Raw genomic sequence first — 22,561 nt, 5'->3', positions numbered from 1 at the left:
GTTCTTGCATGTATTGTAAAATCCTTGGTTAGTTGGGTCTATAAAATTAATCTCAATCCAATTTACAACCTAATGGGTGTAGGTAGATGTGGTGAATGGGGACTAGCTGTTAGGGTGATAGTCGGACCTGGTTAAGTTGTAGAGGTGTAAATTGAGCTGTACAGTCTGGGTCATCCTTGCTACCTTTGGGGATACTTTAGAGGTCTGGCCTAGCACGGACGCTGTGCCATGGGTCAAGCCTCAGGTTATGGATCACGACAAGCCATGAGAGATACTTTTAACAAAAAATTGAAAAAAATAATATAAGATTTAAAATAAATTAATAAAATAGACAAAAATTTGAAAATAAAATTATATACATATTGGGCTGTGGGTAGCATGGCTTGCATACCGTTGTGCCGGGCCATGTGTGGCATGGTTCGATTTATAGTTCTTTTAGATTGGGTTGAGATAAGCACTAATCCAACATGACGTTCTGAACCCCCAACGCTAACCTTAACCCAACCCAATTTGACCTAGGCAACCGTAATTTTAACCTAGCTCAACCCGACTCAAAGTTGATTTCGAGTTGGGCAGTTGGGCTGGGTTTGGAGCCCTTCTTCTGACTTTCTGAGTTCTCAGGACCCTTCCATATAAATCACGTTAAAATTAAGGCACGGTGGGAGAAGCGGCGACTAGAGTTAGAGGGGATTTCAAGTTTGAAGTTTGAAGTTTGAAGTTTGGAACCCTAAATCCCTTTTGTTAGATGAAGGAAAACTCAGGTAAGGGCTTTTTTTTTTTTTTTTTTAAATTTATATATCCTCGTAAAAATGAATATTTCACAATGACTGTGTTATTCATTCTTTCAACTTAAAACGGTTGGCTCCTCCCACAAATTTCAAATTAAGAATCTGAGAGGTCAATCTACTCTTTACGTAACTCAGTAAGCAAGTAGCCAAAATGAAAAAAGAGAGAGGAAACACAGGAAGGCTTGGTTGACAGTTCGGTTCTAAATAATTTTATCAGTCAACTCAGAATCTTTATTTTGATTTTATTAAAGTGATTAACGTGGCTGTCAATTTGATAGCTGAGAAGGGTTTTTTTTGGACTTAATTTTTTTTTATTATTATTATAACGAACGATAATGGAAAATGTCTGGTCATTATGAACTGCTCCTTGGATAATGATGATGCACTGTTCAGCATTGAAAGGTTTAATACCACTTTGATTTAGTTTTAGTTATCCACGTTTTATCGTCCCCGAAGGACTACTCCTGTGCTGAGATGGTGGTTGCAGTAATGCAAGCACTTGATCAGCCCAAAGCCTGCCATGCAATTTAAATGGTTGAGTATTTCTAATATATGAAAAATGGCTTTGTTATTTGTTTTAAAAAATTTTCCCAAGGAGAAGTCTGTTCATATATCAAATGCTCAAATGAATATTGTTCAACTTTCTTATCCCCCTCTGTATATATGGGTCTAATAATTGCTTACATCAGTATACAGTTATATATAGTCTACCATGTTTTGGTACTAGTTACTTACCTTTACTTTGTCTTCTCTTCAGTTTGAATCTATTGCCCTTGTAATTCTGTTAAGTTTAACATACTTGTAGTATTAAAGTTATAATTTAATCAGATGTAAAATGTCGTTTTATACAAGGTTCAAAATATTGTCATGAACTATACCAATAAATTGGGTATCATGCACATCGATTGGTGAATACAATTATATTTTTCCTAATTTTTTTTCAGCCTGATAATTGAGTGATAGGCTGATGAGGATGACATCTATCATCTCAAAGATTCACATTCAAAAACCTTGTATTTCATGTCTTTGTGACCTTCGAAACCAATACTGTATCAGGCATATGATCATATCATGTCAATACTTAAATCCTTGGTTTTATTGTTGAATGTATTTGCATGGTGTATGACAATTGTCTAATTTTCTTTGTATGTTGTAGAAGACTCACATGTGGCTAGGGTGAAGATGAAGCAAATAAAGCAAATTTCAATCTTCGGAATGGGAGGCATCGGGAAATGATAATTTCTTATAAATGTATGTGGCTGTTTGTTAAAATTAATTTTATGTTTATGGGTTGTGTTAATTTACGTTGTGAAGCTTAGATACCTTTCAAAATTTATTTCATTTATCATGCTTATATTTGTTTATGGGTTGGAAAATTTTATGATTAGCATGCTTATCTCTTTGCTTATCAGCTTCAGTGTTAGGAGATGCGCTTATCTTTTACATTCTGTTTTCATCTAAGAAAGCCATTTGATTGGTTACTATCAAGGATTAAAATATCGACACGATATGCCCGATACGGGGCGTATTGTATTGGTATCGGTAGGGGATGATACGGAATATGCCACGACTAACACTGTCGTGTTAGTCATGCATATTGGTCTGATACACCACTGTATCGATGCGTATTGCAGCATATCGGCCGATACGGACCGATACAGAGGCATATTGAACCCGCGTATTGCACAAAAAAGTGCTTCATAGCCTTCACTAGAAAAATTGGTTTAAGCGTGATTCGATCCCTGAAACCCAAGTCACACGATGTCCAAGAGCGCAAGGATCTTAACCATCAAGCCACCTTCCATTTTGTGATAATAAATGAAATAAATTATATTTTGTTGAGCTTAATTATTACATTAATCTAAATAAAAAGTATATTCAATAACTCCAAGTACAAGTTAACAAGATAATATTCAAAATTATTATTTTATAAACCCATAAAATAAATAATTTATCAAATCCACATATATATATAAATGATTTTTAATTTCAATATATTTATACAAATAAAAATATTATTAATAGAATAATTATTTTAATACTTAAAATTATTTATGTAGACTTGATAAATTATAATAGTTATTTTATAAATTATTAATTAATATTTCAATTTGCATTAAATAACAATATATTTATTATTACAAAGATAAAATATTGTTTACAAAATATTTGAGAATATAATGTAAATTGAATCTATCAAATCCACTAATCTACTTAAATAATTTTTTTTTTTAAAAATTCATAAAAATAAAAAGATTAATAATGAATAATTATTTTAGTAATTAAAATTTATGAATTTTCACATGATATGCATCTTCAAAATTTCATTTACATTTTATATAAACATATCTATTGTTTACGAAAGTGAAAGTATTATTTATTGAGCATTTTCAAATTATTTTTTAGTTAATTTTTTTGTTGATGTTAAAAATTGAAATAGTAAAATAAAAATAATTGATATAATAATTCAAATATAATGGTTGCATATTTTTTGTGCCTTGGATTTTAATAAAAATAAAAATTGATGCATTATCAATAGTAATATATTTCTTTAGATATACCATTAAGATATTACAATTCCTATGTATTTATACGTTATTTATTGCTATTTTGACATTAAACTTGAAGTTATTAATATAATTATTGAATTTATATGCATTTCTTTAGCGTATCCAAGCATTTTTATATTTTTCATCCATATCCATGCGTTTCCCAACCATATTTGTATCCATATCCAAGTTGTCCGATACGATACCTAATACTGATACTTTAATCCTTGGTTACTATTCAAAGAAGAATTATACTTGTCCCTTTCTTTGTGTCCCTCTTTTTTCTTCCTTTTGTGCTCTCTTTTATTTATTTTCCTAGAATTTTCTTGTTTATTGGCTCATTAGTTTTGTAGAATCATATCATAAAGCTGCCAATGTTTTGCAAGCTTTTTTGAATTGTCTTAAGGATTAGTGGTTGCTAGTTATTTAATGCCTTCATACAGCTAATGACATTAAAATACCTAGATTGAAAATTTTATTTTGGGATGACAAAAGCCCTTATTGTAACATGGCCTTCTAAGGAAATTAGTTTATAGAGTTTATGCTTGATTTACCTTTCTTAAACAAATATTGCAACCTAAACATCTTAGGGAGCTCAGTTTTCTTTTATAGAAGGTTGTCACCAGCAAGTATTAACTATTAAATACTACTTTTACTACTTTAGTCTCAAAAATGTCGTAGTCCCTTCTTGCTTTTGTAATTGAATTCTAAATGCACTATAGTCAAAACTTGCAAAAATTTTCTCCTTGTGTTGGTCTATTGTTTTTTTTTTAAGAAATTGGTTTAGTTGTTGGTTATTTATTTTTTCTATTATAAGCAAATTCATAAGCAAACTTTCGGTGATTTAACTTTTCAAATTCTATTGTTTCTTTTGGCTGGAAGTCAATTCCTATTGAACAATATACATTGGGGTTAGTGGGGAAGATATTTGTTATGTGTTGGGTGGGTAGTAGGCAGGGCATGCTATGTGGGTGGGCTATCCCGCCTAGTTCCTCACCCTTGCCTAGTCTTGCGTAGCCACTCGTCCCTGCCTAGTCCCACCTACCCCTTGTTTAGTCTTGCCTAGCCACTTGCCTTTGTAGTCCATTAGTGCCTCTCTTAGTGGGACTAGTATTAAGGAAACCCTAATCTACCCATCAATAACCCATTTTTTTACCCAGTAGAAACTATGTAAAACCAACACTCCAAACTAGCTACAAGCCATCAACTATGATAGTTTTTGTAGTTAATAGGTCATAAATGGCACCTATATATACAAACAAATTTAAAGTCACTAAAAAATCAACATAACTGGATACCAATTTTTCATAGAAAGTATTGTTAATTTTTAAATATGGGAAATATTAGAACTAAGTAGGAGGTCGTTTGGCTACACCTCCGAACTAAGTACCGTTAAAAGTGGATACTAATTTTTTTCTACGTAATGAATTCCAAGAAAAACTAAGGGTCTGTTTGATTGCTGAGAAAGGGATGAGAAAAGGGAATATTCTCGAATGCTTCTCTCTTTCTTGTGTTTGTTTACTGGTAAACAATGTTTTGGGATGAGAAACTAGAGGGATGCGGGATTCCAAAATTTAGTGAACGGGATCGCACCATTTTGGTGCAGCCCCTGTGAGAAAAGAAGAGGCTAAGAAAATCTATCGAGTTTGTCAGAGCAAGAAGTTGACAAGCTCGTCTCCCCTTCAAAGCCGCTGTTCCAACAGCCATATCTCCGGTAGCTTCTCTGGCCATATCTATGGAAGGTAAGACAAGATCCATGAATCCCTCTCTCTAGCGGTCCTGTTCTACCATTTTTTTTTGTTGTTTTTTGTTCCATTATTCCATACCTCCGCAAGTCGGTTCCACCTGAAGATGCTCAGAGAGTATTGAGTTTCCTTTGTGCCTCCAACCTCGAACAAATTTAGGGCTTTTGGTTTTGGTTGTGGTGCTAGTCTAAGCAGAGGCCCAGAAGGCCAGAAGTTGTCTTCGTCTTTCCTTTGTGCCTCCATTAGTTGTCTTCGTCTTTTCTTTTTTTTTTTTCGCTTTTTTATTCATCAAATCTTGTTGGTTGTTTAGTTGTTTGTGGTCATCGTATAGAGTTCATGGGTTTGGAGACAAGAATCTAAGATCTGGAGGAAACGTTTTCAATTCCAAAGTAGATTTCAAGCGGACGAAGACATTGCTGCAGAGGCTTAGCAACAGACGCGACGCTCTCGCTGAGTTAAATTTCAAATTGGCTTTCAGATTGAAGATGTGATTCTTGGAGAGTAGTGTGTTGGTTTAGGGATGGAAGAGATGAACTAAGGATCCAATGATATACTATATTAAAGAAGTTATATTTTTAGCAGTCAGAGGGAACACATTGTTCAGTTGGATTAGGAGATATTCTCATGTTCTAGTGATCTTTGACTAGAAAAGGGGTGGATAGGAGGTAGTTGCATTGGAATATTGAATCACTTCATTAGGGAGATTTATTTGCTCTCTATATGGATGTAGAGGGAAGCTGTAGCATGACAGCCTTAGGGTGTTTCTTTGTTATTTCTTCTGTTTGTATCTTCTTTTATCTTGCTCCCTTTGTACTTAGTTATTAACTTATTAACTATACTAACAAATAATATTGACCTTGTTTACCAATTAAGAAAATGTCTTTGTTTGTATAAGAAGGGAAAGGAGAAAAGGTGGGATTCAGATACTATGAACCCAATCAGAAAGAAAAGAAAAGAAAAACCCTATCAACAAATAATTTGGAAAGTCAATTACCTAACAGAGGGGAGACAAATAACAAAGTTATATATTTTTTTGTTAAAGTTTTTTCTCTATTTTTATGAAATTAATGGATATATGGTGGATTAGATGATTAATTGTTGTCAGATTCTTTCCATTTCACCTGTTTTTCATCTTCCAAATTGATGACGTGATGACATGACAAGATGAGACACATATCAAATGGTTGAACCACTAAGGGTGAACCACCATCTCCAAGGGTTAGAGATCTGCTTGGTTTCCAGGGTGAACCACCATCTCCACTAAGGGTGAACCACCAACACATATCGTAGACAATTATAAAAGACTGATAAACAATACAATTATACAAACATTCAATTTATTTTTTGTCTATCCAAAACATTTTTAACCCCTTAAGCTTCTCATGAAATAGTTAATCTATACCTCCACAAAGCACCGACTTCTGTTGCCAACATTCTCTCATTTGATTCTGGAAGAGTTGTGTATTTGCCCCTAACAAATCCTTCAAAACCTGACTGTTAAATTAAAGAAACAATGACATGAGAAACCAGTGAAAAAGATGAGATAAAATTAAGCAAAGCAGAATGTAAGCTGACATGGACTAAGGTTTTTGCTTCAATGTATGGAGGGCAACAAATATCATACAATATTTGAACTTGTAAAATGAGCAATGGAAAATATTATGTTAAAAATACAAGAAATAAAAGAAAATGACAAACACTTGTATTACAACAGGGACAAGATCTCCTAGATGGGCCCTCCAGGAATTTTCTAAAGAACAGTCCAAAAACTTAATAGCCATAGAGAGGTGGTGTCTGACCAATCTAGTCCATGTGTCAGAATATGGAAACTGGATTTGTCCAGGTATGCAGTGCCATTCCCTAATATAAACCCTATATCCTGTATGCTACATTTTCCTCTGAAAACAGCCAGGAAATTCTATCTCCTTTCACAAATAGAAAAGGGGGGAAGAAGATACTATGTCAACCATCACATCTGTCACAATTGAAGATTCCTGGCTTCATCATTGTTAGTAGGAACACCTATAAAACCCTTTGCTTCTAAAAAGCAAATGTTGAATAATTATGCTTAACACCTTATCCTAATGTCCATTCATTTCAAACCATAGGTTTCCATATCAAATGATAGCAAGTCATTGAAGATATCAAATGATAGCTTTAAAGCCCAAAAAGGATGGAAAATGACTAGACTTATACTTTTCATGAAATCTTTTATTACAATTACATGCGATTTTAATTTGTAAAATGAATTTAGGATTGCCCCATCATGAAAAGAAATACAACAAAATACTAGTTTTATGTTCAATAACCCCAAAACCAGTCCAAAGCAGTATTTTATAAGTCCAAACCTTAGATGGTGGCATTTAGATAGTGCTTTTAATTACCCAACTCATCACCCTTGTTTTTCCAACAGAAAGAAGAGTACTGTATCGGGTAAGAGGTTATGTCTGAAGTTACACAGCTACCTTGTGGATGGAGAAAAAACCTTGAAGTAAGTTGGGTCTGATTGATATATATTTTCATCTCCCTTTTTTGCTAATAGATCTCCTTACCTTCTTTAAAAGAAGCTAAGAAATGGACTATGGTTTTATTCTGAAGTTGAGATAGAGTTAATGAACAAATTCAGTCTGTAAAAGAAATTCTTTCTTCCATAATCATATGTAGGGTCAAAACAAAGCGATTCAAACAAGGATTGGACTTATAAAACAATCCCTAATCCTAGTGATTGCATAAGCCATGGTGTTGACTTAACAGTAGGGCTGTCAATTGAACTGGATTCATTGTTGCAAGAATATGTGGATTAGATTGATAGGGAACCATCCGTGAACCGGGATTTTGAATGAAGAGATTTATTGGATAGATTATATGGACAAAAAGAAATAGATTGTTATAACCAATTGAGAACGGGGAAAGCTGCCTTTACAAGGCTATGCAAGATTATTCGTGAAACAGGAAGAATACATGATACAATGAGGTGTACGGTAGAAGAACAAGTGGCACGCTTCCTACACATATTGGCACACAATGTTAGGAATAGAACAATGGACTTTCATTTCAGTTGGTTTGGTGAGACTGTGAACCGTCATTTCAACAACGTATTGAATGCTTTGTTGAGCTTGGAGGATAGGTACTTGATTTAACCAAGTGGTACTGAAACACCTCCAGAAATTAGAAACCGACATGATTTTTGGCCATATTTCAAGGTAATTAAGTGATAAATCTTCCTTATGACGTATACACCCAAAAAAATGAATAATAAAAAACTTAAATCTACTGGCAGGATTGTGTTGGGGCAATCGATGGCTCACACCTCCTTGTGAAAGTCCCTTCTACTGATGTTGTTAGGTTTCGAGGTCGTAAATCTTATCCCACACAAAGCATCCTTGCTGCATGCACTTTCAATTTGTTGTTCACATATGTATTACCTGGTTGGGAGGGTGCCGCATCGGATTCTCACATGCTTAACAATGCTCTGAGGAGAGAGCATAAATTAGAGGTCTCTCAAGGTAGTAATAAACTCTCACAAGAGACATTTTTATTAATAGGTAAGTATGTACATGTTTTCTAACTTTTTATATTTTAAATAAGTAAATATTATCTTGTAGACGTAGGATTTTCATTAAAGACGGAGTTCATTACACCATATCGAAACACACGATGCCATCTAAAGGAATGGGGTACACATCAACCTGAGAATCCAAAAGAACTGTTCAACATTCGACACTCATCACTTAGAAATGCCGTTGAACGGATCTTTGGGGTATTGAAGAAACGCTTTCCAATCTTGGTATCTTAGCAACATTATCCTTTTAAGTCACAGGTGAAGATTGTGTCTGCATGTTGCATCTTACACAACCATGTCATGGGTGTGGATCCATATGATTTCATCATGCGTCGGTATGATCAAGAAGCAATTGATACTGAGGATGATGCAAGAATTGATGATTTAAATGATGATAGAGCAGACAATACATAAATCTCCCAGCTATCTCAACGAGATAGTAGAAATGAACAATCAAGGGAAGGAATTCGTCTCAGAGAATAAATAACTACCCAAATGTGGGCTGATTATGTATTGTATTGATTTAGGGCTTGACATTAATTTCTTCCTATTGTTTAATTCTTTTTTTCTAATATAACTTCTTTTGTATAACTTTTTTTCTATGTACACTCACTTTCTTAACTGATTATGATGTTTGATTTTATTAATTGCCTATTGCTATTTATACAAAAATACATTGTATTAATTGGTGTTATGGATATATATTGTTGATTTGTATTGTTCATTTGATTGGCATGAAACAGAAATGGACTCTTCTAGCTCTCAGTTTGAAAACAAGACTGGAAAAATAAATATGAGTTGGACACAGGACATGGATAATTTACTCATTGGCACACTTGCTGAGCAGGTCAACCTTGGAAACAAGGTTGACAAAAGTTTCAAATCACCGGCTTACACTACAGCGGCACGTGCTATTAGCACTAAGTTTTTAGTTGAATGTACTCAAGGACACATATGAAATAGGCTGAAAACAATCAAGCAGAATTTTGTAATATTAAAAAACCTTTTGAATCAAAGTGGCTTTGCGTGGAATGATTCAACCAAGACAATAAATGCAACACATGATGTTTGGGCTACATATATTGAGGTAAAATAGATTAACAACACTTATACTTTAAACACTTGGTTTACAAATTATATGAAAGATGACTTATTAGTACGAAATGTGACTTATTATGGAACTCCCATGGAAAATGAACAGGCACATCCAAAGGCAAAGTAGTTTAGACGAAAAAGCATTCCAAACTATGACCAATTGGCATTGGTATGTGGAAATGATCAAGTGATTGGAAATGTTGTTTTTACAGCCAAGGAACTAAATAAGCAAGATGCAATTTCTGCAACTGCCACTAGTGCAACACCGAATGTTGAGCATGTGTTTGATGACATTGATGAGGCTGAGAATTCTGGAGATCCTAACCTTCAAGCAAAGCCGGTGGAGGGAAGTAGTTTTGCAGAAGGAAGAGTTTTAGGAAAACGGAAGTCATATGCTGCAATTGTTACTGAACAAGTGCAAGACATTGCTATACATCTCGGGAAACTTGCAGTTGCAGTTGAGAGGGTTTGGTTTATTTAGCAAGGAAAAGATGTATGTCGATGTTATGAGCTTAGAAGGATATTCAGTGGCATTTTTTATTAAAGCATAAGCCGGTGGAGGGAAGTAGTTTTGCAGAAGGAAGAGTTTTAGGAAAACGGAAGCCATATGCTGCAATTGTTGCTGAACAAGTGCAAGATATTGCTACACATCTCGGGAAATTTGCATCTGCAGTTGAGCGAGGGTTTGGTTTATTTAGCAAGGAAAATGTGTATGTCGATGTTATGAGCCTAGAAGGATATTCAGTGGCATTTTTTATTAAAGCATATGACTTATTAGCTGAGTCTGAAAGTTGAGTTATGACATTTTACAGGGTGGAGCCAAATTTGAGGAAGGCATGGCTTCAAATGAAGTTAGGACTTCCATATTGAAGGGATGGATAAAAGACTTAAACTTTTATAACTCACATTTATTAACAAACTTGGTACTAATTATATATGACAGAAACTTGTTTTGATGGTTGAGCCTTTGCGTTCATTTTGTATATTTTTTTGGGGATGCATTGGCAATTTGATTGTTGTCCCTTTTTTTTGCGATGGTCAATCTATTTGTGTTTGGTGGAATGAATGGTTATATTTTACCACAAATGGATTTATTGGTATATGGATGATTATGACTACATGGAATGAATATGTTGAACTATTGGCATTGATGAACTAATTACAGGTTAAAGCCAAATTCAAATGAATTATTGATGTATGTATGACTTTTTGAATGGAATATGTTATTGAATACAACTTCTTTGATGTACCAACAGGTCCAAATAATAGAGCAATTTTAGTTCCTAGTAGTTTCTTTTATGAATGCATGCACAAGTTTTTTATGGATGAGTACATTGAGTAGACCTATGAACAAATTCTATGATGAATGAACAGTTCCAAATAATTAAGCATTTCTTATTCTTTTTAAGTAAAATTTTTGAATGAGCAAGTTTAATAACACTATCATGCCACGTGGCAAGTTCAATCATGTGTCATACATTTGGGGGGTGCAAGTTGTCATAAAAGTAAATTACATGCATTTTTTTAGTTGAGAAAAGTTTTCTCAGCAAACAAATACTAGAAAGTGGATTTTCTCAAAAAAATTTCTCAGCAAACAAACACATTATAACTAACTGAGAAAATAAAATTTCCTTTCTCCATCCCATCCTTTCTCAGTCCAATTTTCTCAGCAATCAAACAGAGCCCGAGAGACAAACTTAGGTGGCATTCTGTAACACTGAACCATTGCTACCTTGGACATCATTGGTTCTTCTTGACAAATCATAGGTGGTGAAGGAATAAGTGGAGCTTCGGTGGAACATAGGAATTTAGACTTCCACCACTCTCTTTCTGATGTGCAAATAGTTTTGAAGTTAGAAGGGAAAAATTTTGAGTATGGGAAAGGACAAAGAAAGCAACACTTGTTAGGTGACCCAAAAGAAAGCGATGTTGGGAACTTAAAGAAGTACAACAAATTATTTTAGTTGCCTTATTCGAGGCATAATTTGCTGCGCCACAACTTAGATTTGATGCTCATAGAGAATAATGTGTATGAAAATATATTGGGAACTATTTTGAACATTGATGGAAAATCAAAGGACACAATGAAGAGTCGTTATGATTTGATTGAAATGGGCATTCGACGGTCTCTCCATCCAGTCATAGATGATTGTATGGTATAGGTAGGTTACTATACCATGTGGACAATATTGTTTGCCCGAGAAAAATGAGAGTGTTTTTTGTAGATTTTGAAGAACGTGCTGGTGCCAAATGGATATTCCTTCAATATCTCAAGGCGAGTCGATCTAACCAATGGGAGGTTGCACGGATTGAAGAGCCACGACTATCATGTCATCATGCAACAGTTCCTTCCCATATGTGTCAGGAATAGACTTCCAAAGGATATAAAAGGCTTGTGCGCAATAGAGTGTACTCAGAGGTCTACTGTGGAAGGGTATCTAGTGGAGTGCATGGAATTTTCCTCCATGTATCTCAACAATGTTGATACAAGGTTCACGTGAGTAGGAAGGAATTCTGAGGCTGATGTGGAGAATATATCTATGTTTGGCACGGGTAGAGTGAAATGTTCACAAAAAGTTGTGAAATTAGATGAACTTTCACTATTCTAGGCCCACCATTATTAGGGGTGCTCATGGTTTGTTTAACCGAACCGTGGGGTGATTTTCTAGACCGAATCGACCTGTTTGGTTTCTAAATTTAATTGAACCGAAATCGAACCAATGCAACTAGTTAACTGTGGTTCGGTTTTTTGGTTTTTTTATGCACTAAAAATTAAAAAAAAGGGAAAAAACCTTCTTCTTGCAGAAGAGACTAAGAGAGATGAGAGATTGAGAGATGAGTGACTGAGTTTGAGACTGAGAGAGAAGAGACTAAGTGAGTCTGAGCGAGTGTCGAGTGAGAGAGAGAGGCTGAGAGAGAGAGAATAAAGAATAGGTCTGGCTCGTTGGGGAAGAAGAAGAAGAGTCTGAGAGAGAGAGAACAGAGAGTGAGACAGTTGTTAAGATGAACAACTCTAGCCGACTGTAGAGTGCCTAGTTTCTCCTCCTTTTGGTCAACCTTCTCTTAGCATCTCTCGATCATGGCGGAACAGATGGAGAAGTCATACCTGAAGCAATCGAAGGTGTTCCTATGTTCGATGAAAACCGGAAAGGGAAAAACGTCCGGAAAGGGTGAAAACCGTTTTTGGTGTGGAAAATCATTTTTGGGGTTCAAGACGTCGAGAGAAGCTATTGAAGTAAGTCTTGAACACCAAACTGGAAAGGCGGGATTGTCGATGGTGATTGACAAGTGGTGGTATTGGTTACTTTAGGTTCGAACCTGTCTGCCAGTCTGAGTAGAATTCATGGCAACATTTGGCTATTGCGTATTGACTGCTTCGGGTGATCAACATTTTGTCGGGTCTGTATCTGGATAGGACATTTTATTTCTAGCCTTCTTGGTCTCGGTCCATGCTCAATGTTCATTGGACTGCTAGTTTGAGCAGTCTTGTGCTTGAATTTGATTTAAGTGGGATAACTGTGGTCATCGGTGGTGGTCGCCACCAAATGTTCTTTGATTCAAGCACAAGGTTGAAAAGTGAAAACCAGTTTGAGTAGTCTAGAAAGGCCAAACAGGTAGACAACCCAGACTGGCAGTAGTGGTAGGTTTGGTTTTCGAAGAGAAAGGCTGAAAATTGAACCTTTTTATTCAATTTTCAAAAAATAAAAAATATAATATAATATATCGGTTGGTTCGGTTAATTGTCGGTATTTTTAAATGGTTAACTGAAACCGAACCAAAATTGTCGGTTGTTTGAAAACACCAAACCGAAACCGAACCGGTCGGTTCGGTTAACTGATTTTTCGGTTCAGTTTCGGTCGGTTCAGTTTTTCTGTTTTTTTTTGCTCTCCTAACCATTACGTGTTGACACATGTAGACAAGGTGGCCCCACACATTGAGTAATTGTTACTATCTCATGCAATATATTTTTTTTAATTATGGATTTCTTAAATTCATTTGAATTTCTCTAATGTAGTGAGCATTTAAGAGCTTTGGTCCCTTTGTTTCCAGGAAAGCAACAAGAATTACAGAAGGCCCATCGAAACAAGTTTGCTTCTTAGTTACGAAACTGCATACTAGGTGCCCAAGAGTGTGGGAGTGGTGGGCAGTTCTCCGATCTTGTTGCAACCCTTTCAATGAGGCCTAAGGCTAATGCATTCAAGTTATAAGAATATCTAGTAAACGACTATAGATTCCGTCCATATTCTTCAAATAGAGGAAAGGTCTATCAAAACAGTGGGGTGATAGTTATTGCAGACACCACCTCATACATGAGTAGGTAGGACATGCATGGGATTCAAAGTGTTGTCAAATATTATGGGAGGACCAAATAGATAATTAAGTTGGAGTATATAGAGAATGTCAACTTCGTATTGTTTTGATTTGATTGGGTTAACCCTTGGTTGGCAATTAAGAAAGAAAACTATGGATACACTATGGTGAACTTTGGGAAATTCATACGTGTGAGAGGGAGGAGGATGATCCATTTGTGCTTGCAAATCAAGTTCAACAGGTATTTTATATGGAAGATGATTTGAACCAAGGATGGCATATAGTGAACAACACAAAGCCCCATGATTTATTTGATGTAGGGGTTGTACAAACTGAAGGGGATGCTGCATATAGTGATGGTGCACCTGTTGTGTCTATCCAAGCGAGGGAAAATATTCCAAAAATGATGAAAATATGGATTGGGATAGAGAGGATGCTGCACTGAGCATGGTAGAAAAACCTCCTAATATTTCACACAGTAGAGCATCACAAGGATCGGATGGCCAATTCATCAATGATTTGTTAGAGGAAGATGTCTCGGACAAGTCAACTACTGATAAGGAGTCGTACATTTCAACTAGTGACAACTTTGATTCTGATAATAGACACCTAAGTTGTTTTCTTTCTTCGAAACTGTTGGGCGATAATAAAACTAATATCAATTATTTGGATGATTCTTCACACTCAAGTGCACCTTTGGCCATTTAAAACCTTGTGAACCACATTTTTTTTTGCATAAAATTGTTCTGTATATGGTTGACCACATTGTGTAGTTTCAGCTAGGGCTGTCAATTGGCCCAGATTTGGTCCAATATGATCCGATCCAACATAGTTCCATTTACAAATTGACTGGACCAAATCCAATCCAAATCCATACAAACCAAATCACAGGCAATCAGCTGGGCAGGGATTGGCTTTTCTAATCCCCCTCCATCAAACATGGTTGTTGTGACCTCGTATTCTTTCTGACTCATGGTTTGATAGTTTTGAATTCAAACCCTAAAAGACACCTTGGTAGTTTGATACACTTAAAGTTGAGTGGCATCTGACCTGAATTAGTTTATTGTTGCCTAGACCTAGTCTTTAATTCTGTGGTTGGTCTGTCAAAACAAACATAAGGGTTCAATCAAATCCGGAAGAAATGGCTGATTCACACCATTTCTCTGTAATAAACATAACTGGTTAGTCTGGTTTGAAGGGATCAGATGGTTACCAAAGCATTGCTTGTTTGGTTGTTATTTTTGAGGGAGATGAGTCCATATCTACAAGATTCTTTGTTGTCCACACAAACCTAAAAAAAAAAACCTACCCTCTTCCATTGATTGAGATTGCTCATAAACAATGCCAAAGGGATGTGACAATTGCAAATTGAAAATTTGGTAGAAAGGGATGTGATGATTGGAAAGAGTTTAGGCTTATTTTTCTTAGGAGGAGAAGAGTTCGCTAGAAGGGCTTTTGAAGTTTTTGAAAGAAGTAAGAGAGTAGAAAGCCTCAAAAAGCTTATCATCAGCAAAGATGGAGAGGCGTGGTATGAAGATCGGGATGGGCAAGATGAAGATTTTGAACTTGAAGATTAAATTCGTCCTGGTTGGGGGGGGAGGTTCATTCTTTTCTTTTCTTTTCCTTTTTTTTTGAGTTGTAATGTCTTATTTACTCTGATGATTGTGTGGTTAGGTGTTCCCTTACACCTATTTTGGTGCTTGTAAGCTGTTTTTTTTTTAATGAATTTTCTTTTTAATCTTCAAAAAATAAACAATGCCAAATACCATATTTTGTCATGCAAAGGGTATAGTCAGGTCAACAATCTCATGCAATGGGTTTGGATTTATGGTCCACAACCTCATTGTAGCCAAACTCTCCCACACGGTTCAGATTGGCCAAGAGGCTAATAATACTCTTGACCCTACAGCCAAGGTGTCTAATTTTTCTCAGATTTATACACTTAATATTTATTTTTTTATCATACAATTGATGATTGTGACAAATTTTAATGAAAATCTATGGATTGATTGATTTGCTACTACTTTTGCCTTTTGGAGAAAAAAATTGATGACCTAATGGTAAGTCTTGGAGGTGTAAAAGGGTGCACTAGTTCCCTCTCCAGTTGTCTATAACTTTTTAAGTAATTCATAAGAGTGTGTAAATTAACTTATATTAGATCCATGAGATTGGCTGAAATAATGTGCAAATTAACTTGTATATATAATATATTTTCAAGATTAAGATTATATATGTATGTATGCAGAATTTCTTTTCTAAGAGATTAGTTTGATTTGTGCTACTAATGAACATGCCAATTGAGAATATCAAAATTCACAAATGTTATGCATCTTTATTCTTCTTAATATAAAAGATTTTTATTAAAAATAAAAATCCCCCCTTCCTATTCATCCTCCTCCCCTTCCTCCTCTTAACCCCCCTCCTCTTAAGGAGGCTTAGCCTTCTTGTGTTCGGGAGGCTTATGCCTCTTGCATTCTGAACTATGCTTCACGCCTCTAGGTAGTGGAACGCCTCGCGTCATGCCTCCGCATTTTAAAACATTGGTTCCATGATGTAGTGGCGGTCATTTTGGGTAAAGATCATCCATCACAGGTTCATTGCTTGCGCTTTGGAGTGAACCCAAAGTGTGCTTTCAGAACTAAGGGGTCAAAAAACACAACTAATAGCTGCCTTGTGCGATTTAGACCTGCGGAAAGAAAACCAAATGCTTCAAAGAGAGGTGGGTGATCTTCAAGCAAAAGTAGCACGATTGGAGTGATATTGATCTGTGATGATCTTCAACTTCTCTTTGACCATTGGGAAACACCAGATAGCAAGGTATAAGTTGAAAATAATATTGGTAAGTCTTTTTAGGATATGATAATTATATAATTTTTTTATTAATATCACTAAATTGCCTTTGTTGCAGGCAAAGTGTGAAATGATGACCGAAGTGAGGACATTGCTCACCTCCATGAAATGGTGAGAAAACAAATGCATTTTATACCTTTGATTCTTTTGTTAGTTTATATATTGACTCTCAATGGTTTGTTATAGATGGAAGAAAGATGGCAAAACAATATTCCCCCACCTTCACCTAGGAGAGAGAACCTATTCAAGAGGGCCCATACAAATTCCCAGGGGGTGTTTTATGACCCTCGAGCGAGGGAGCTTGTTGTAACTATTTTTTTATATATATTTTATTTAATCATTTTGGTGTGGTTTTATGATGGTCCAGTTTATAAATACACTATTTGAAATTGTTGTAGGCAAGGAATAAAGCATATGTGGATACGGGCATAATAGGGCAGCATCTTGGTCAAGCCCATTCATGCCCATGATGCAATGGCGGTAATTTTGGGTAAAGATCATCCACCACGGGTTCATTGCTTGGGCTTCGAGGTGAACCCAAAGCGTGCTTTTGGAACTAAGAGGTCCAAAAAATACCACCAATAGTGCAACCGCCTTGTACAATTCAGAGCTACAGAAAGAAAACCAAATGCTTCAAAGAGAGGTGGGTGATCTTTAAGCAAAAGTGGCACGATTGGAGTAATATTGATCGTGATGTTCTTCATGCCTCTTTGACCATTGGCAAACACCTGAGAGCAAGGTATAAGTTGAAAGTAATATTGGTAAGTCCTTTTAGGATATGATAATTATATAATTTTTTTTATTAATATCACTAAATTGTCTTTGTTGCAGGCTAAGTGTGAAATGATGACCGAAGTGAGGACACTGTTCACCTCCATGAAATGGTGAGAAAACTAATGCATTTTATACCTTTGATTCTTTTGTTAGTTTATATATTGACTCTCAATGGTTTGTTATAGACAGAAGAAGGAAGGCAAAGCAATATGCCCCCACCTTCACCTAGGATAGAGGACCTATTCAGGAGGGCCCATACAAATTCCCAGGGGGAGTTTTATGACCCTCGAGCGAGGGAGCTTGTTGTAATTATTTTTTTTTTATATTTACTCATTTGATCATTTTGGCTTGGTTTTGTGATCGTCCAATTTAAATAAATATATTATTTGAAATTGTTGTAGGCAATGATGAAAGCATATGTGGATACAGGCATAATAGGGCATCTAAGTCGAGCCCATTGGTGCCCATGATGTAGTGGTGGTGATTTTGGGTAAAGTCATCCATCATGGGTTCATTGCTTGGGCTTCGAGGTGAACCCAAAGTGTGCTTTCGGAACTAAGGGGTCTAAAAACACCACCAATAGTACAACCGCCTTGTGTGATTCAGAGCTGCGGAAAGAAAACCAAATGCTTCGAGGAGAGGTGGGTGATCTTCAAGCAAAAGTAGCACAATTGGAGTTTGTGGTGGAACAGTTGGCACACTGTCAGGGAATGGATGCCTTGTTTCCCACTCCCCCTTCGGTTCAGGTAAAATCTTGAAATTGATCCCTTTACTACAGTTAAAATAGTTCATAAGAGTGCACCTATGGAATTCACACCTATGAAAGTCACACCTTATAAGATCATGTCAAGCCTTTTGACCTTCAAAGACACACCTATGAAATTCACAAATGGGCATATACAACAAATTAAGAAATGAATATTGTGAGGATCCGAAGCACTTGCAGCGTATGTTTCTCTGCTTGGTTCTGTAATGAAAGAAGTGAAGTGGAGTAGGACAACAAAATATGTACATATGAATATTCTCACTCTTCACCCACTTAAAGACCTGGTATGTCTTCCAAACTCACGTCAAAATAACAGGACTATTTGGGGCCACTCTTGGCCTTCCCTGAACTGAGACCCCTAGGAATTGCCAACTGTTAAGAAATGAAATGGGGGCACTACACACTGAAAATTAGGTGTTGACCAACTGGGTAAACCAAAAGATTAATTAATTAATATAATGAACAGTTATGGAAATGCAGAGGATAATAAATTGGTAAAGAGGTTGGTTACCATCCATCTGATGATTGAACTAAAGAATTATTATGTACATGATGAGAGTTAACACTGTCATACTTTACCTGTATAATACATTCCTGTTACCCTTACCCCCCCTCCCCCACCCCAGTCCACCCTATCAAAATTGAAAAAAAAAAGAGAACGGAGACAAAAATGCTAATGAATCTTCCTTTTTAAATTTAGGATTTATGGTTTGGTAGCCATTTTAAGTATCAATTTCTTTTTCTTACTGATTTACTATTGTAGGAAAGATGGCATGGAGGTACAAATAAAGGAGAACCATCAATTAAAGAACTTACAGGTCCAGGAATGTAGAGTCGATGTTTCCTACCAATTTTCATGCTCAAAATCCCCTCAAGTCCCTTAATCACCCAGGTTGTCATTGATTGGATCTTGAGGACTTGGGAAATCTACCAATTTGATAGCTAGCAACCTTGATTTTTCTCCAAGGGTAGGTGGGATTAGACTGTTAGAAGAGATTTATATTGGAGTTTCCTAACAAGCCTAGTTGATTAGATTTTTGTAAATTTTGGATCTCTAAAACATTGTTGTAATATGTGCTCTGTTAGACACAGGGACAGAGTGGTCATTTAACACTTTTATGTTCAAACCTAAGAAAACAATAGAGTGGGTGCCACCACACCCAGTAGAGTTCTCTTTCTTCCATCTTCTATTTTCCCTCTCTTCTCTTCTTATAGCGTAAAACATGTATAAAATCAACCTTAAGGAGCTCAGAACCTACTTAATAACATTTACTAAAAGACAAAGCAATAACTCTACTACTTTAGCTGTTATTAGACTGCCCCCAACACTAAGATACCCTCCTCTCCAAAATCAAACCCAACTTTTTATTAATTTTTTCATCCACCTCCCTCAAACTAACCATAGCCCTGAGATAATAGCTATTCCATTCTCAGCACTTACATAATATTTGATCCTCTGAAAAAAAATCAAAGATTTGCATGAACAGCCTAAACAGAAGTAAAGAATATACATTGAGAACTCTGTTTTGGGCCACTTTGTAACTGTGTTTCAGGTTTGTGTTTGTTTAGTGTTTATGACTCAAATCCTAGGGGAGGTAACACCTCGTGCCTCTTCCTAGGTTGAATGTACTACTATTTTTTGAATTAATAAAACTACTCTCATTTATCAATATATATATATATATATATATATATAGACATTGAGAACAAAAATTATCTGTCAAGATGTTAGTAATTTGTTGCTAAAACTTTTCATTATTCAAACTGGGTTATCAGTTTGCAGAATATTAATCTACATGAGTTTTACTCAAATTACCTTCTAAGCATGATAGCTTTCTGCATCCACAATTTGTGGGTTTCTCTCTTATTCTCAATTTACTTTCACGGTGTAAAGGTAGTTCCTGTGAAATTTAATCCTTTGGAAATCTGTCCATGTATTTTTTGGTGTTCTGTCCATGTATGAGTCATGAGATGAAGCTATGAAGCTTCTGAGTATGATGTTTCTATTGCTCACACAAAATCCTTTGAAATTTCAAAATTTCCTCTCTGTAATTTTATCTTCAGTTTCTCAACCCAAAAGATTCCTGAATATGCATCAAAGTACATTCTTCAATCAATATACACACTTATGGTTTCATAGGAACATGAATTTCAATAGAACTCTATTGGAAGAAGTGATTTAGAAGACCAACTCCAGGATAAAGCACTGAAGACCTTTGCAGGTTTGAAACTCTTCCCTGGTTAAGGAACAATATTAGGATACGCTTGAAAACTTTATATTACACTAAAGGATTGCACACAGTTGGAAACTAAAATAAACCTACTGTACAAATTACGTAGACCATAAGGAAGACTACCAGAAAACTGTGTGCATATGCATGAAAGGGCTCAGCATTTGTAGGGCGGAAAATGGATCAGATTTAACCGGATTCATATTTGAATCCAACTCATTTAAGTCATATTCAGATCTCCATTTATCCATAAACCATAATCAGATCAGAGCAGATCTGAAAATCCAACTAATTTAGGTGAGTTTTTGCGACGTTTAATAAACGTCGCCAAAAGCCAATATGCATCATTGAAAATCCATGGATTTACATCTCAAAAGGTAATTTGCAACATTTGTCAAACGTCAACAATTATCTTGTAAACTTTGGAGGAAAAACTTTTCTCTAATTTTCAAAACAAAGAAAATTTATGAAACCCATAAGCGGCTAAATTAGACTCACCCTTAGTCAATTTGGCCATCAATGTCCAAATGTACATCATAAGGACTACTAATGCTAATATGACAGGTGAAATGGCCACTAAACCCTTACATCTTGTAATTTAGGGTTGACAATTTTTTTTGAGTTTTTGACAACCAAGAAAAAAATGAATGGAAATCTTTCAAGAATGGTTTTCTTGAAAACAACATTTGATAGGAAAACAAATTATGTTCCTAATTCTCCTTTATTTTATTTTTCTCCTCTTTGCCTCTTATTAATGAATGCCCGAGCTAATTTACTATGATGGTTTTGTAATCTTCTAATTTGTTACATTTCAATCTCTATAATATATAGTTAGATATTAAATTTACATTCTAACATCTTATATTTTCTTTGATTTTGTAGGCATGAGTACTAAAATATTTACATTTATTCTAAAGTTCACAGACAAGTGGTGTTATCATGATAGCAATATGGAATACGTTGGTGGTTATGTTCAACATGTGTGCAATGTAAATAGAGTATCAGTAAACTGTGCAAATATCGTTAAAAAAAAGGCAAGTTATGTGGCATATCAGATGGTGATATGGTGATTATAAATTACAAGATACCTACATGAGAGATACATTAACATATGTGGATACTTGTGAAAATGACATAGATATTATGTTCGACATTCATGGGAATTTGCAAGAAATTGTTTTCTTTGTAACAAAGATAATATAGACAATGTACAACATGTGGACAATGCTAGTGATGATGATGGATAGGGGAATGAAGATGATCACTATTATGATGTCATCATGTGGACAATGCTAGTGGAAGTTGTCACCATTAAGGTTATGCACTGGCTAAAAGTACATCACCTTTTCAAGGATTTCTCCTTAGTGGACTTAATTAGAAATTGGAGTGCTATAGTTGTATCCTCACCTTCCTCCCTTGTAGTACAAGATTGTTGGGCACCATTGCCTCAGCTCAGGGTAAAGCTAAACCTTGACCTTGGGTAATCTAGGTTAGTCGGGAGTTGGGGGTGTGTATAGAAATAAGGAAAAGTCTTGGCCCTTTACTCAGGCCCAATTGGGGTGGGAGATTCATTAAGGGCAGAAGTAATGGCTTTCAAGGTTTGAAACTGGCGAAACAATGGGGAATGCAACAATTAGATGTGGAAGGAGACACCAAGCTAGTAATAGGGTGGACACAAACTGGAAACCTAAGAGTGCGGTCTCTTAGACAGCCTATAAGGGAGATTATTAGCTAAGCAAGGAGTTGCTAGGGAGGCTTTGTTTTGGGCCTGTTTGTAGGTTTTTTATTTTCTTTTTCCATCCATTTTGTGGGTGATAAGCCTGCAATCTTTTCAATTATCCAATGAAAATTAACGTTTCCTATCCAAAAAAAATTGTCAACTTGGAGGAG

General features: G+C 35.7%; 3 long non-coding RNA genes across 4 annotated transcripts; all 3 read left to right on the top strand.

Annotated features, from left to right (window-relative positions):
- The first annotated feature begins 502 nt into the window (after positions 1-502).
- LOC148845548 (uncharacterized) lies at positions 503-21,927 on the top strand. Of its 2 annotated transcripts, XR_016102574.1 has the most exons (10): positions 503-761; positions 1,948-2,039; positions 16,550-16,622; positions 16,735-16,867; positions 16,959-17,011; positions 17,087-17,206; positions 17,299-17,639; positions 17,732-17,784; positions 18,076-18,420; positions 21,554-21,927. It is a non-coding gene; the product is annotated as an uncharacterized LOC148845548 (long non-coding RNA). The 2 variants fall into 2 exon arrangements; XR_016102573.1 differs by lacking the exon at positions 16,550-16,622.
- On the top strand, positions 7,805-9,329 carry LOC148845550 (uncharacterized). Its single transcript, XR_016102575.1, has 3 exons — positions 7,805-8,285; positions 8,363-8,588; positions 8,688-9,329. It is a non-coding gene; the product is annotated as an uncharacterized LOC148845550 (long non-coding RNA).
- On the top strand, positions 10,315-10,702 carry LOC148845549 (uncharacterized). Its single transcript, XR_016102576.1, has 2 exons — positions 10,315-10,449; positions 10,552-10,702. It is a non-coding gene; the product is annotated as an uncharacterized LOC148845549 (long non-coding RNA).
- Positions 21,928-22,561: the final 634 nt, after the last annotated feature.

This window comes from Nelumbo lutea, chromosome 7 (genome assembly GCF_056320005.1).
Source record: "Nelumbo lutea isolate HS-2025 chromosome 7, American lotus-T2T, whole genome shotgun sequence".
NCBI lineage: Eukaryota > Viridiplantae > Streptophyta > Magnoliopsida > Proteales > Nelumbonaceae > Nelumbo > Nelumbo lutea.
The sequence above is the reverse complement of the archived record's forward strand: the minus strand, read 5'-3'. Positions and strand labels throughout refer to the sequence as shown.